Raw genomic sequence first — 13,796 nt, forward strand, 5'->3', positions numbered from 1 at the left:
GTCACTGTTGTAATGTGGAGAACGCAGCAGCCAAGTTGCGCACAGCAAGCTCCCACAAACAGCAATGTGATAATGACCAGATCATCTTTTCTTAAATAAAGTGACATTGGTTGAGTGATCAATATTTGCCCAGGACACCTCACTTGCTCTGCTTCCAAATAGTGCCACGGGACTTTTTATGTCCACCTGAGAAAGAACCTTGGTTTAACATCTCACTAAAAAACAGTGCCTCCGACAGTGCAGCACTCCCTCAGTACTGAAAAACAGTGCCTCCAACAGTGCAGCACTCCCTCAGTACTGAAAAACAGTGCCTCCGACATTGCAGCACTCCCTCAGTACTGTAAAACAGTGCCTCCGACAGTGCAGCACTCCCTCAGTACTGAAAAACAGTGCCTCCGACATTGCAGCACTCCCTCAGTACTGTAAAACAGTGCCTCCAACAGTGCAGCACTCCCTCAGTACTGTAAAACAGTGCCTCCAACAGTGCAGCACTCCCTCAGTACTGTAAAACAGTGCCTCTGACATTGCAGCACTCCCTCAGTACTGAAAAACAGTGCCTCTGACATTGCAGCACTCCCTCAGTACTGTAAAACAGTGCCTCCAACAGTGCAGCACTCCCTCAGTACTGAAAAACAGTGCCTCCAACAGTGCAGCACTCCCCGAGTACTGTAAAACAGTGCCTCCAACAGTGCAGCACTCCCTCAGTACTGAAAAACAGTGCCTCCAACAGTGCAGCACTCCCTCAGGACTGAAAAACAGTGCCTCCAACAGTGCAGCACTCCCTCAGTACTGAAAAACAGTGCCTCCGACATTGCAGCACTCCCTCAGTACTGTAAAACAGTGCCTCCAACAGTGCAGCACTCCCTCAGTACTGTAAAACAGTGCCTCCGACATTGCAGCACTCCCTGAGTAGTGTAAAACAGTGCCTCCGACATTGCAGCACTCCCGCAGTACTGAAAAACAGTACCTCCGACATTGCAGCACTCCATCAGTACTGAAAAGCAGTACCTCCGACAGTGCAGCACTCCCTCAGTACTGAAAAGCAGTACCTCCGACAGTGCAGCACTCCCTCAGTACTGAAAAGCAGTACCTCCGACAGTGCAGCACTCCCTCAGTACTGAAAAACAGTACCTCCGACAGTGCAGTACTCCCTCAGTACGGAAAGACCGTACCTCCGACAGTGCAGCATTCCTTCAGTACTGAAAGACAGTACCTCCGACAGTGCAGTACTCCCGCAGTATGGAAAGACAATACAGTATTCACTCAGTACGGAAAGACAGTACCTCCGAGAGTGCAACACTCCCTCAGTCCTGAAACAGTACCTCCAACAGTGCAGCACTCCCTCAGTACTGAAAAACAGTACCTCCGACATTGCAGCACTCCCGCAGTACTGAAAAACAGTACCTCCGACAGTGCAGCACTCCCTCGGTACTGAAAAGCAGTACCTCCGACAGTGCAGCACTCCCTCAGTACGGAAAGACAATGCAGTATTCACTCAGTATGGAAAGACAGTACCTACGAGAGTGCAACACTCCTGAAACAGTACCTCCAACAGTGCAGTACTCCCTCAGTACGGAAAGACAATGCAGTATTCACTCAGTATGGAAAGACAGTACCTACGAGAGTGCAACACTCCTGAAACAGTACCTCCAACAGTGCAGCACTCCCTCAGTACGGAAAGACAGTACCTCCGACAGTGCAGAACTCCCTCAGTGCAGAAAGACAGTACCTCCGACAGTGCAGCACTCCCTCAGTACGGAAAGACAGTACCTCCGACAGTGCAGCACTCCCTCAGTACGGAAAGACAGTACCTCCGACATTGCAGCACCCCCGCAGTACGGAAAGACAATGCAGTATTCACTCAGTATGGAAAGACAGTACCTACGAGAGTGCAACACTCCTGAAACAGTACCTCCAACAGTGCAGTACTCCCTCAGTACGGAAAGACAATGCAGTATTCACTCAGTATGGAAAGACAGTACCTACGAGAGTGCAACACTCCTGAAACAGTACCTCCAACAGTGCAGAACTCCCTCAGTACGGAAAGACAGTACCTCCGACAGTGCAGAACTCCCTCAGTGCGGAAAGACAGTACCTCCGACAGTGCAGCACTCCCTCAGTACGGAAAGACAGTACCTCCGACAGTGCAGCACTCCCTCAGTACGGAAAGACAGTACCTCCGACATTGCAGCACCCCCGCAGTACTGAAAAACAGTACCTCCGACATTGCAGCACACCCTCAGTATGGAAAGACAGTACCTCCAACAGTGCAGTACTCACTCAGTACTGAAAGACAGTACCTCAGACAGTGCATACTCCCTCAGTACGGAAAGACAATGCAGTATTCACTCAGTACGGAAAGACAGTACCTCCGACAGTGCAGTACTCCCTCAGTACTGAAAAACAGTACCTCCGACATTGCAGCACTCCCGCAGTACTGAAAAACAGTACCTCCGACAGTGCAGCACTCCCTCGGTACTGAAAAGCAGTACCTCCGACATTGCAACACTCCCGCAGTACTGAAAGACAGTACCTCCGACAGTTCAGCATTCCCTCAGGACTGAAAAGCAGTACCTCCGACATTGCAACACTCCCGCAGTCTCGAAACTGTACCTCTGACAGTGCAGCACCCCTCAGTACTGAAAAACAGTACCTCTGACAGTGCAGCACCCCCTCAGTACTGAAAAACAGTACCTCCGACAGTGCAGCACTCCCTCAGTACGGAAAGACAATGCAGTATTCACTCAGTACGCAAAGACAGTACCTCCGAGAGTGCAGAACTCCCTCATTACGGAAAGACAGTACCTCCGACAGTGCAGCACTCCCTCAGTCCTGAAACAGTACCTCCGACAGTGCAGCACTCCCTCAGTACTGAAAGACAGTACCTCCGACAGTGCAGAACTCCCTCAGTACGGAAAGACAGTACCTCCGACAGTGCAGCACTCCCTCAGTACTGAAAGACAGTACCTCCGACAGTGCAGCACTCCCTCAGTACGGAAAGACAGTACCTCCGACGGTGCAGCACTCCCTCAGTACGGAAAGACAGTACCTCCGACGGTGCAGCACTCCCTCAGTACTGAAAGACAGTACCTCCGACGGTGCAGCACTCCCTCAGTACTGAAAGACAGTACCTCCGACAGTGCAGAACTCCCTCAGTACGGAAAAACAGTACCTCCGACATTGCAGCACTCCCGCAGTACTGAAAAACAGTACCTCCGACATTGCAGCACTCCCTCAGTACTGAAAAACAGTGCCTCCGACAGTGCAGTACTCCCTCAGTACTGAAAGACAGTACCTCCAACAGTGCAGCATCCCCTCAGTACTGAAAGACAGTACCTCCGACAGTGCAGCACTCCCTCAGTCTCGAAACTGTACCTCTGAGAGTGCAGCACTCCCTCAGTACTGAAAAACAGTACCTCAAACAGTGCAGAACTCCCTCAGTACGGAAAGACAGTACCTCCGACAGTGCAGCACTCCCTCGGTACTGAAAGCCAGTGCCTCCGACATTGCAGCACCCTCTCGGTACTGACAGTACCTCCATCAGTGCAGCACTCACTCAGTAATAAAAGACAGTACCTCTGGCAGTGCAGCACCTCCTCAGTCCTGGAGCATCAGCATAGATTTTGGGCTGAAGACTTTAGAGCAGGAAAGAAACCTACAACCTTCAGACCTGGAGGCGAGAGTGCTACCTACTGAACCAAGAGCTTTGGCCCACGCTACAAGGAGCTCCTGTGCCCCAACTAATCCAGTTCACTGCAAACCAGCCTATAGAAAATAATGTAAAATCTTAGTATAAAAAGATGACAGATGAATTACTTTAATATTCTATGCACCCTGGTCCAATTATCTCCCAATGCAGTTTCACCTTATTTGGACTCTTGGGGAATTAAGGGATATGCAGATTGAGTGGGAAAGTTGAATTGAGACCCAAGACCTGCCCATGATCTGATTGACTGATGGAGCAGGCTTGAGGGGCTGTATAGCCTACTCCTGCCCCTATTTCCTATGTTTTTATCATATTGGTCATGCTCCCTGCGTGAAGTACCAAGGGAGTTTGACTAACAAAAATATGCCCGGGCCTTGCAGAGGGGGAAGAGAAGATTTGCCAAATGATACCAGGGATGAGGGGCGAGAGTTATATGGAGAGACTGCAGAAACTGGAATTATTCTCCTTAGAGCAGAGAAGGAGAGGTGTTAAAAATTAGGAGAGATTTCAATAGAATAGATAGGGAGGAACAGATTCCAATGACAGGAGGCTTGATAACCAGAGGATAGAGATTTAAGATAATTGGCAAAAGAAGTGGAGGGGCGATGAGAATTAATTTTAAACACAGCGAGTTGTTGTGATCTGGAATGTGCTGCCTGAAGGGGCAGTGGAAGCAGATTCAATAGTAACTTTCAAAAGGGAATTGGATAAATAGTTGAAGGGAAAAACATTGCAAGGATATGCGGAAAGAACGGGAAGGGGAAAGCCGTGGGACTAATTGGATAGCTCTCGATGGGCTGAATGGCCTCCCTCAGTGCCAGTCTTCTATGATTTGCTTCCAATACCTGAATGAAAATTGAACTTTGAAGAGTTTCAAACAGTCAAGCAATCATCGCTTGCACCATCGTTCCCTCTTGGCATTGCAATGGAATAGGCCTGGAGTTGAAAATTCAGCTCCGCCCTCTCCCCGGCAACCAGCTTCCCACATCGTCAAGTAGCACACCTCAGCTAACAACACAATGGACAGGTAGACCCGTCCTGGTAAGCTGTGGGAGCAGGGGCATTTCCTGCAAGGATGTCCTGCAGTCGGGTCGAACAAGCAAAGTGCCCTTGGAAACCATGGCGATGATGGAGTTTATCCATCTTTCACTTCATGGAAGCATTTGTTTCCACAATCAGGGAGCCACTCTCGATGCCTGGAATCAGAGCGGCAGCACAGCACTCTTTCCGAGCGTGGCTCCTTGCTGGCTGGTTCAGCATCAGTGAATCCACCCTCGTGTCCCTCCTGACATTGCACACATCTGTTGCACTGCAGTCCCTGATGTCACAGGAATATCAGCTTCATCTGCCCCGGGCTGTGTAATACTTTTCAGGCATGGTACTGGTGACATCTCAGTTTCAGCCCTTGTACATGTACAGTACACATTGGGGAAAATGTGAATGATTCACTCCTGTTTGATACTATATGGCTCCTGCATGCGCACACATTGGGCAAAATGTGATGCCACAACAGCCGAGTAGCTGATAATTGACAGCAGGATGAACTACACTGGCGTTGGGGGAGACAAGATTCCAGCACCCTGGCTTGATTGAAGCAGCTCTACAAATAGTACACCAACAACTTGTATCTATATAGCGCTTTTAATGTAGCAAAATGTCCCAAGGTGCTTCACTGGGGCGATTATCAACAAATTTGACACCAACTCACTTGGTCAAAGAGGTAGGTTGACAGGTGTATAGAGACCTGAGCTCCCAAGCTCTGGAATTCCCTCCCTAAACCTCTCCGCCTCTCTACCTCAACGGAGGGAATTCCAGAGCACAGCCACCAATGGCGGAGTACTTAAAATCGAAGATGCTCAAGAGGTCAGAATTAGAGGTGCGCAGAGATCTCAGAGGGTCGGAAGAAGTTCCAGAGAGAGGGAGAGGACGAGGCCCTGGAGGGATTTGTAAACAATGAGAATTTTAAAATCGAGACGTCGCCAGTCCACAAGCCAATGTAGGTCAATGAGCACAGGGGTGATGGGCGAACGGAACGTGGTGCGAGTTAGGACATGGACAGCAGAGTTTTGGATGAGTTAGTGCCTCTTGTACAGGTGGGTACCAGCACGTATACAAGGAACGTGTCACAGTATATAATATCCTGTATGATGAGTGCACACTTGGCCATTTTGGGGAAAGGTCGGCATGCATATTTCAGACCTATTTATGGAGTTTGACGTCTAACATCATCCATCTCTTCACAGCCGATCACATTCAGACCTCCTACTCCAGATGGGAAGGCAGGATGGCAAACTGTGGAAGGATCCTTCGCCACTTGACATGCCAATCACTCTCAAAGGCTCAGCTGGCAGGGAGCCCACTTTCCACACACTATCTACAGGAGCAGACGACCTTCGGAGGAGAGTGTCTGTGTTTAACCTTGTCAGCAAAGAGTGCTTTTCCTTTAATCAGTGTGGAGAAATCAGGGTGTTCATCACATTCCGGGAGCAATTCAGAAATGTGGGGAGCAGAGCAGAGCACGAAAGTGGCAAGAAAGAGACAGGCGGGGAGAGCGGAGGCCTAAAAGGAGATGGGAGAGGAAAGAGGGTGAGTTTGAGAGGGAGGGGCAGAGAGGAAGAGAGATGATGGAGAGCAAGAGAGAGAGAGAGAGAGAGAGAGAGAGAGGAGAGGCTGCGGGGGTGGGGGTGGGGGGGAGGTGGAGAAAGGGGAAACAGAGGGGAGAGAAAAGGGAGGAGTCAAACTGGAAGGAGAAATTGGCGAGTAGAGGGGAGGAAGAGAGCGAGGGGAGGGGAGATAGAGAGGGAAAGGAAGGCGAGAGAGAGAGAGGGGGAGGGGACAGAGGGGTGAGAGAGAGGAGAAGAGTGTGGCTGGGAGGAGAAGCGGGGGGAATATAAAAGAGGGTGTGGAACAGAAGGAGAGAGAAGGGAAATGAGTGGAGAGGAGAGAGGGGAAAATGGATGGGGAGAAGAGGTAAAGAAAGGGAAGCAGAGGGAGAAAGGGGAGATTAAGAGAGGAGAGTGGGAGAAAGAGGAATAGAGTGAGGTGAGTGAAGGAGGTAATGAGTAAGAAAAAGGATAGTGAGAGGGCAAGTTAGAGAAGAGGAGACAGAGACACAGACAGAGACACAGAGACAGAGACAGAGACGACAGAGACAGAGAGACAGAGACAGAGAGAGACAGAGAGAGACAGAGAGAGACAGAGAGAGAGAAACTGAGACTAAAGATCCTCTTACATAATCAGAAAATTTTCGCCCTCAGTTGTGAGTCAAAGATGACTGGACAGAACCCGACTGTGATGTGAGGGAACATCCTACACTGCTCAGATTGTGCCATCTCCCTGGAGCTTGTGGTCAGATCGTTGATTGGTCAAAATATCAGCTCCATTCCCAGAAATCTGAGGCTGAGGCCTTTACATAGAAGTAACTCGTAATCTGTTCAAACAATTTATAAGCTAATTGTTTTGATAGCATCTGTGGTTTTGTGGGACCAGTGGGGGAGCGTGTGAGAGCTCTTGTCTGAGCAGATGAATGTCCTGTTAGGTGCACTGACCCTGGTTTCAATCCTTGTTTGTTTTTGAGACAGACCCCAACGGAAAGGGAAACTAAAACTTCAGGTTTCTGGGGAAACAGAAACTGGTTGGAACCAGATTTTAAAAAACACAGAGCCATTCAAACTCACATCACACACGGGTAGAGTGTAGGCAAGCTGAAGAAAGTGAAGGCTGGGTCCAGGAGCTGACAATGGCAGATGCGTGTTGCTCCAGCTTTTTCCGTTACTTAAGGTAATACTGGTGGAACCAGGCCATCAAGACTGTTGTGAGCAGAGATGAGGAAATTCTGGAGAAGTAGGCCGTTTTGGTAAAGATGGCACCTGTGGAGTTTGGGTTGAATGGGATCTGCATTCAGATGAGAATCGGTGGCTGCATCTTTGAAGAAAGGAGCTGGAGGTTTACCTGAGAAAGCTCAGAGCTTTAAGGAACTTAGTGGATGTAATTGACGCTGAGTAGACTGTCCAGTAAATCTGAGAGATCTATCTTTGTCACATCTGATAGTTAATGTGTAATTTGCAATTTTTAATATTTTTTATATAATATATATATATATTGCAATTTGCCTGTTAATTCATGTTTAATTTATGTTGATTTTGGCTTGTTAGAGTAAAAGTTATAAAAGTCCATTTTTATATTTGGGGTCTTTTGGTAAATTTGGTTCTTTTGGTTTGTTGATCTCCATTGGGATCATAACATTGTTTAATGGTGACATATGTAATATTTAATGTTTTAATTAGTCAATTTGCATGGAAAGCAGCAACATGTGGTAGCCAAAAACATTTTCAAATAGTGTTGCGGGCCAATTTGATTCATTTGCCTTATCCTTACTTTGACTGATATGTCCTCCTGAGAATTGGTTGCTTTTATGATTCCTTAGTCACCTCTCATTATGTTGTTCTAGCCACTCTCTCTCGCTTTTGATTCAAGCATTATCTACCTCTTCAGTTCTGAAGCAGCGCTGTTTTATTTTGAACTAATCAAGAGTGGCAGACTGAGATGTTGGGCTGGATTTTGTGCTTGGTTTGGAGGCAGGTTCTATGGAGGAGTGTTGGTTGGGGGGGTGGGGGCCGGAGAATCGGCACAGGTTCGTCCGCCACAGAACCCGGCGCCGTAATGCCAGGTTCCAATTTTCTCGGAGTGGCGAAGTTCTGTGGTGGCACCTCCAGTGCTCTGTGACGGGACCGTACTTTAAATATGTTACATCCCATTTCACGTAAACTAGAATGTAATTCGCCGCAATCCTACCAGCCATTCGCAAACTTCTGCATGACGTGTGGCACTCACGTGCCTTCACATCTTTGAAAAGCTGATGCCACCGAGGTGAGAGTCCTCTGTGCCTGCAAATGTTAGGTAAGGTATGCCTTGTTATCCTGTGGAAGTTGTTTTAACAGCGGACACTGCCACTAACGTTAATCTGCAGATGTGAGGGGAGGTTGGAACTCTGCAAGTGGGTACTGTCTGGATGGAAGGGGGGAATTCTGCAATCCAACATCAGGAGACGCCACGAATGGCATCACCAAAGCCACTCCTGCCACTTGATTGGGTGGGGGGGGGTGGTATGGCCGCTGTCATTGTGTGAAGTGGCCGCCTGCCGCTTCTGGTGGCACGATAACAAAATCCAACCCGTTAATTGTCCATTTATTGTGCTTAATTGTATGCAGGTGGTATGTCATGAAATGGGGATTCACTTGTGGTCCTAGAAATAAACAGACAGAAACATGAGGTGCTTGCTTGTAATGTGCAAGTCTGCAAATAAATGCTTATAAAAATGTGTAGATTGGCTCCAGTTCTATCCTCCACCACCAGGCTTTCTGCAGTAGAATAAGAGAGTGACAAGAGTGGCAAAGAAAAGACGAGGAGAAGCGTGACCAGAAAGAATGATGGAGAGGGTGCCAGCCAAGGAGTGACAAGAAAGAATTGTGACAAGAAAAATGTGACAGGAAAAATGCAACATGTGTGACATGAGGTTAAGTGCTACAATGATCGGATGTGCTACCTCTTCACAAGGGGCATTTGCAACTGTCACCTATAGATGGATGCAAGATCTTTGAAATATTTTGTGCACTATTACTGATTTAGATCTAGGAAAGCCAATGTTCTGAGGACGTTCGAGATGGTCCTGGGTCAGGACTAGCAATGCAGCGATGAGGTATTTTGCCAGGGGGTGGGTCTACTATGGGATGTAAGGGAAAGACATGGGCAGTTTGGGCAGAGTTGCGTCTTTCAGATGAGACAATAAACCGAGGCCCCGTCTGGCCTTTTAGGTTGTTGTGGAAAAATCTAACCACTCGAGTCCATAGGATTAAAGCAAGCAAAGACTTTATTCAAACACATGCAAGGGAGAAGATCTCAGTCAAAACCCCGCCCCACCCCCCACCGAGCCTTCACAATGATATAGAGTCTATAGCACACATTTATAGGGTACGATATTCATTACTCATTGTTCACACCACCCCCGACATGTTCCAGGTTTACGACTTGATCAATAAACTGGCCCCAACAGATGCTTTCCTGTTATCTCAGCCTCAACCTTGAAGGCTGCTTGTTCCCACGGTTTATTGCTGCCTGTCTAGTTTCCAGTTTTCCCCTCATCTCTTTGCTCAGTGCAGCAAGGACAGCATGTTTACACAGGCAATGAAGTACCGGGTTGTACAATCCCAGAATAGTGGTCAAGTATCCCATCATCCAAAGGGTCCCTCACAACTACAGTGTTTCTTCTAAGATTATTAATGCATGCCAATGGTAAATCCACTAATGTTGACACTCTGGTCCCACTTCAAGGTGGATGTAAAAGATGCCACAGGACTATTTTGAAGAAGAACAGGCTTGCTCAAAGGGGTAGGTTTATAAGGAGTATCTTAAAGGAGGAGAGGTTTAGTGAGGGAATTCCAGAGCTTAGGGCCTGGGAAGCTGAAGGCTCGGCAGCCAAGGGCGGTGCGATTAAAATCGGGCGTGTACAAGAGGCCAGATGCGGAGAAGCGCAGAGATCTCGGAGGAGTTAACAGAGATGGGGGGGCGGTGGGTGGGTGGGGGGGTGGGGAAGGCCATGGACCAATTTGTAAACAAGAATGAGAGCTTTAAATCGAGGCCTTGCCAGAGCAGAAGCCAATGTAGATCAGCGAGCAACAGATCCTGCTCTGTCAAACCAGCACAGCGACCTCATCTCACCCTGCGCCTCACAAACCCCTGCTCCTAATGAGGCCCCACATACCTCGGATTTCTCTGCATTTACTCAAACCCAGATGAATCCTGCTCCCGTGGGTCAACAAGGCCCCACTAGTTCCTTGCCAGCCTGCTATCCATGGCAACATCAACTTGCATTTATATAGCACTTTTCATGTAGTTTAATGTCTCAAGGTGCTTCACAGGAGTGTCACCAAACAAAAGTTGACTCCTAGTCAAAGGAGGTGATGTTGGGACAGATGACCAAACACTTGGTCAAAGAGGTAGTTTCTATGGAGTGTAAAGGAGGGGAGAGAGAGATGGAGAGGCTGAGAGGTCTAGAGAAGGATTTCCAGAGCTTAGGGCCTAGGTGGCTAAAGGCATGGCCGCCAATGGTGAGAGGAAAGGAGTGGAGGGCTACAAAGTGTGACATTAACGCCTATTTTCTATGTGCTTTTTGGTAGATGCACAACCAATGGGCTCGTGCCTGTACCAACACTCCCGAGTCTTCAAATCTGTTTCAGGAGACAGAAGCTCATTGCAGAGAGAGGGGGTGTTTTGCTAAACTCTGGGATAATAAACTGCTTCATTTACCTTGGAATTCACTCCCATACATCATTTTCCACCTTACACACCGACCTCTCTTCGAAAAGAGGTCCGAAGTAATCACCAAACATCAAATTTTGGAGCAACTGGCAGTCTTGGCTTTTGAGTGGGAGATCCCAGGACATCTCCAAAATGTAAAGGCGGACACCACAGATCAGAGTGGTAATTACGAAAGGCCGTTTTTGCGAACACTCCTTCCCAGTTATCAGTTATTAAGCACTGAACTCAGATATTCAAGCCCCTGTCTGCTTAGATCCTGGAGATGAAGGCCCGGGAGGGAATCATTTTGTTTGCTCAGTCTGACCTTTGCCCTTTGGCAGTGTGTTCAAAATGGCTGCACGGAATCAATCTGCACAAAATGCCCTGAGAAGGTCTGAGAGCTGAGGCATGACATACCACATCACTTGATTATATTGTTTTCTAAACTCAGAAGGCCCACGAGACCGGACAAATTTCACGGCTAAGCAGAGTTTGTTCGATGCGCGTTCAATGAGCAAGTGAGACACTCTAATTTTAACTCGGGCTCTGCGTCCCTGTCTTGTACTGCCACCTAGCGACTCTCAGCTCTCACTGCCTCCTACTTAAGTCACGTTCCTCATACATGCACCAAAACCCATCACCGCGGTACCCCACTTCCCACATTCGTCATTTCTGAAGGGTAGCAATAGTTTTACACACATCTGCTGCCTGGCATGCACCCCACCCTCATGTTCTCCTAAAGCCTTATCTTCACACACAGACACACACTGGCTGCACTGAAAGGTCTCTTGCCCATAACGCAAGAGTGAATTACTGAGAGGAAAGTGGCAGTCTGCCATCCCATCACTTTATCCCTTCCTGCATTTACATACTCTGTAGAGAAAGAACTTGCATTCATATAGCGCCTTTCCCGACCTCAGAACGTCCCAAAGTGCTTTACAGCCAATGAAGTACTTTTGAAGTGTAGTCATTACTGTCATATACGAAACGCGGCAGCCAATTTGTGCACAGCAAGATCCCACAAACAACAATGTGATAATGGCCAGACTGTCTAGTGTTGTGATGTTGGTTGAGGGATAAATATTGGCCCCAGGACACCGGGGAGAACTCCCCTGCTCTTCTTCAAAATAGTGCCGTGGGATCGTTTACGTCCACCGGAGAGGGCAGACGGGGCCGTGGTTTAACATCTCACCCGAAAGACGGTGGTGCAGAACTCACCTGTTGCAGCATTGGGCGTGTCGGTCTAGATTTTGTGCTCAAGTCTCTGGAGGGGGGCTTGAACACACAACTTTTTGACTCCCTGCAACCACCGTAGCTGTCAAGACTGGAAAAGCCCAGGTATGAGATTTTCCATGTCTTAAAAAGTCAAGCTGGGTTGCAGAGGACAGCAAGTAGATAGGACAAAATCCCGGAATTCCCTATGGAACGCCGGAGTGGGAACGCCTTCAGCATACAGACTGCAGCGGTTCAAGAAGACGGCTCACCACCACCTTCACAAGGGCAATTAGGGATGGGCAATAAATGCTGGCCTTGCCAGCGACACCCACATCCCACAAATACATAGGAATTACGTCATCCTCCATCCTCCTTCCCTGATCTTTTTCTTCTTTTCTCACTCTATTTTCCCTTGACCTTGCTGTAAAACTTTCATAGCCCACCTGGCTAAGGTTTGCGTTTAATTTCAAACATTATTTTAAATCTCACTTCAGTCTATAATTGTAATAGAGGGCTTGCGTTGCACCTATGAATGCTGGGATAGCATCACCTCCATTGCACTCTCTTGTGTTTATGCAACCTTCAACCACCAAAAAGGTCTGAGAAATGCTGGGAATTACTGATGGATTAGATGGAAGAGCGTGAGGAATATTCACAGAGGGGAAGATGGTGATCTCCTAACATACTCCCGAGATGGTGGTGTATGCTAACCGCACATTACAACAAACACAGCTGAGGCACACAGCACCTTTTCAGGTTAGCTATCAGCAAGGCTGATTCATGAGTGAGCTATCAATTATATATTAATGGTCGTAACATTCTAATGGTGGGTGGCATTGCCTTGGATGAGACATTAAACTGAGGACCCCCTCTGCCCTCTCAGCTGGACATGAAAGACCTCACAGCCACTGTTTTGAAGAACAGGGAGCTTAAAAGCTGTAGTATTTGTAGGGAGGCAGACTCAGGATAGCACTCAGAGTCAGGAGATTGTGGGTTCAACTCCCACGCCAGGGAACTGAACACATAATCTAGACACACAGTACCAGCACTGAGGGAGTGCTGCACGGTTGGAAGTGCTGGCTTTTGGATGTTATTCCTAGGCCCCAACCTGCCCTCTGAGGTGGATGTAAAAGCTCCACTGACCACTATTTCGAATCAGCAGAGAAGAGATCACCCCGCTGACCTGCTCAACATTTATCCCTCAAGCAACATCTAAATCATATGATCATTACCACATTGCTGTTTGTGGGAGCTTGCTGTGCGCAAATTAGCTGCCGGGCTTCCGACAGCACAACAGTTGACTGTGAAGCGCGTTGGGACATTCTGAGGTTGTGAATGGCGCTATAGAAATGCAAGTTCCTTCTTTCAGAGCACCCGCTTGGTCAGTGGGACCAGGCCAGATCATGGGAGAACCTCACTGTTTAAAAACAAAACAAAACCAACAAGCATGGTCCTTCATGATGAAGGGTCACTGACCTGAAACGTTAATTCTGCTTCTCTCTCCACAGATGCTGAGTATTTCCAGCATTTCTTGTTTTTATTTCAGATTTCCAGCATCTGCAGTATTTTGCTTTTATTT

At 48.0% G+C, this 13,796-nt stretch overlaps 1 protein-coding gene across 1 annotated transcript in view; it reads right to left on the bottom strand.

Annotated features, from left to right (window-relative positions):
* The window catches only part of shank1 (SH3 and multiple ankyrin repeat domains 1), a 223,434-nt gene that overhangs the window by 126,808 nt on the left and 82,830 nt on the right, over positions 1-13,796 (bottom strand). The window lies entirely within an intron of this gene.

Source organism: Heterodontus francisci, chromosome 41 (assembly GCF_036365525.1).
Source record: "Heterodontus francisci isolate sHetFra1 chromosome 41, sHetFra1.hap1, whole genome shotgun sequence".
NCBI lineage: Eukaryota > Metazoa > Chordata > Chondrichthyes > Heterodontiformes > Heterodontidae > Heterodontus > Heterodontus francisci.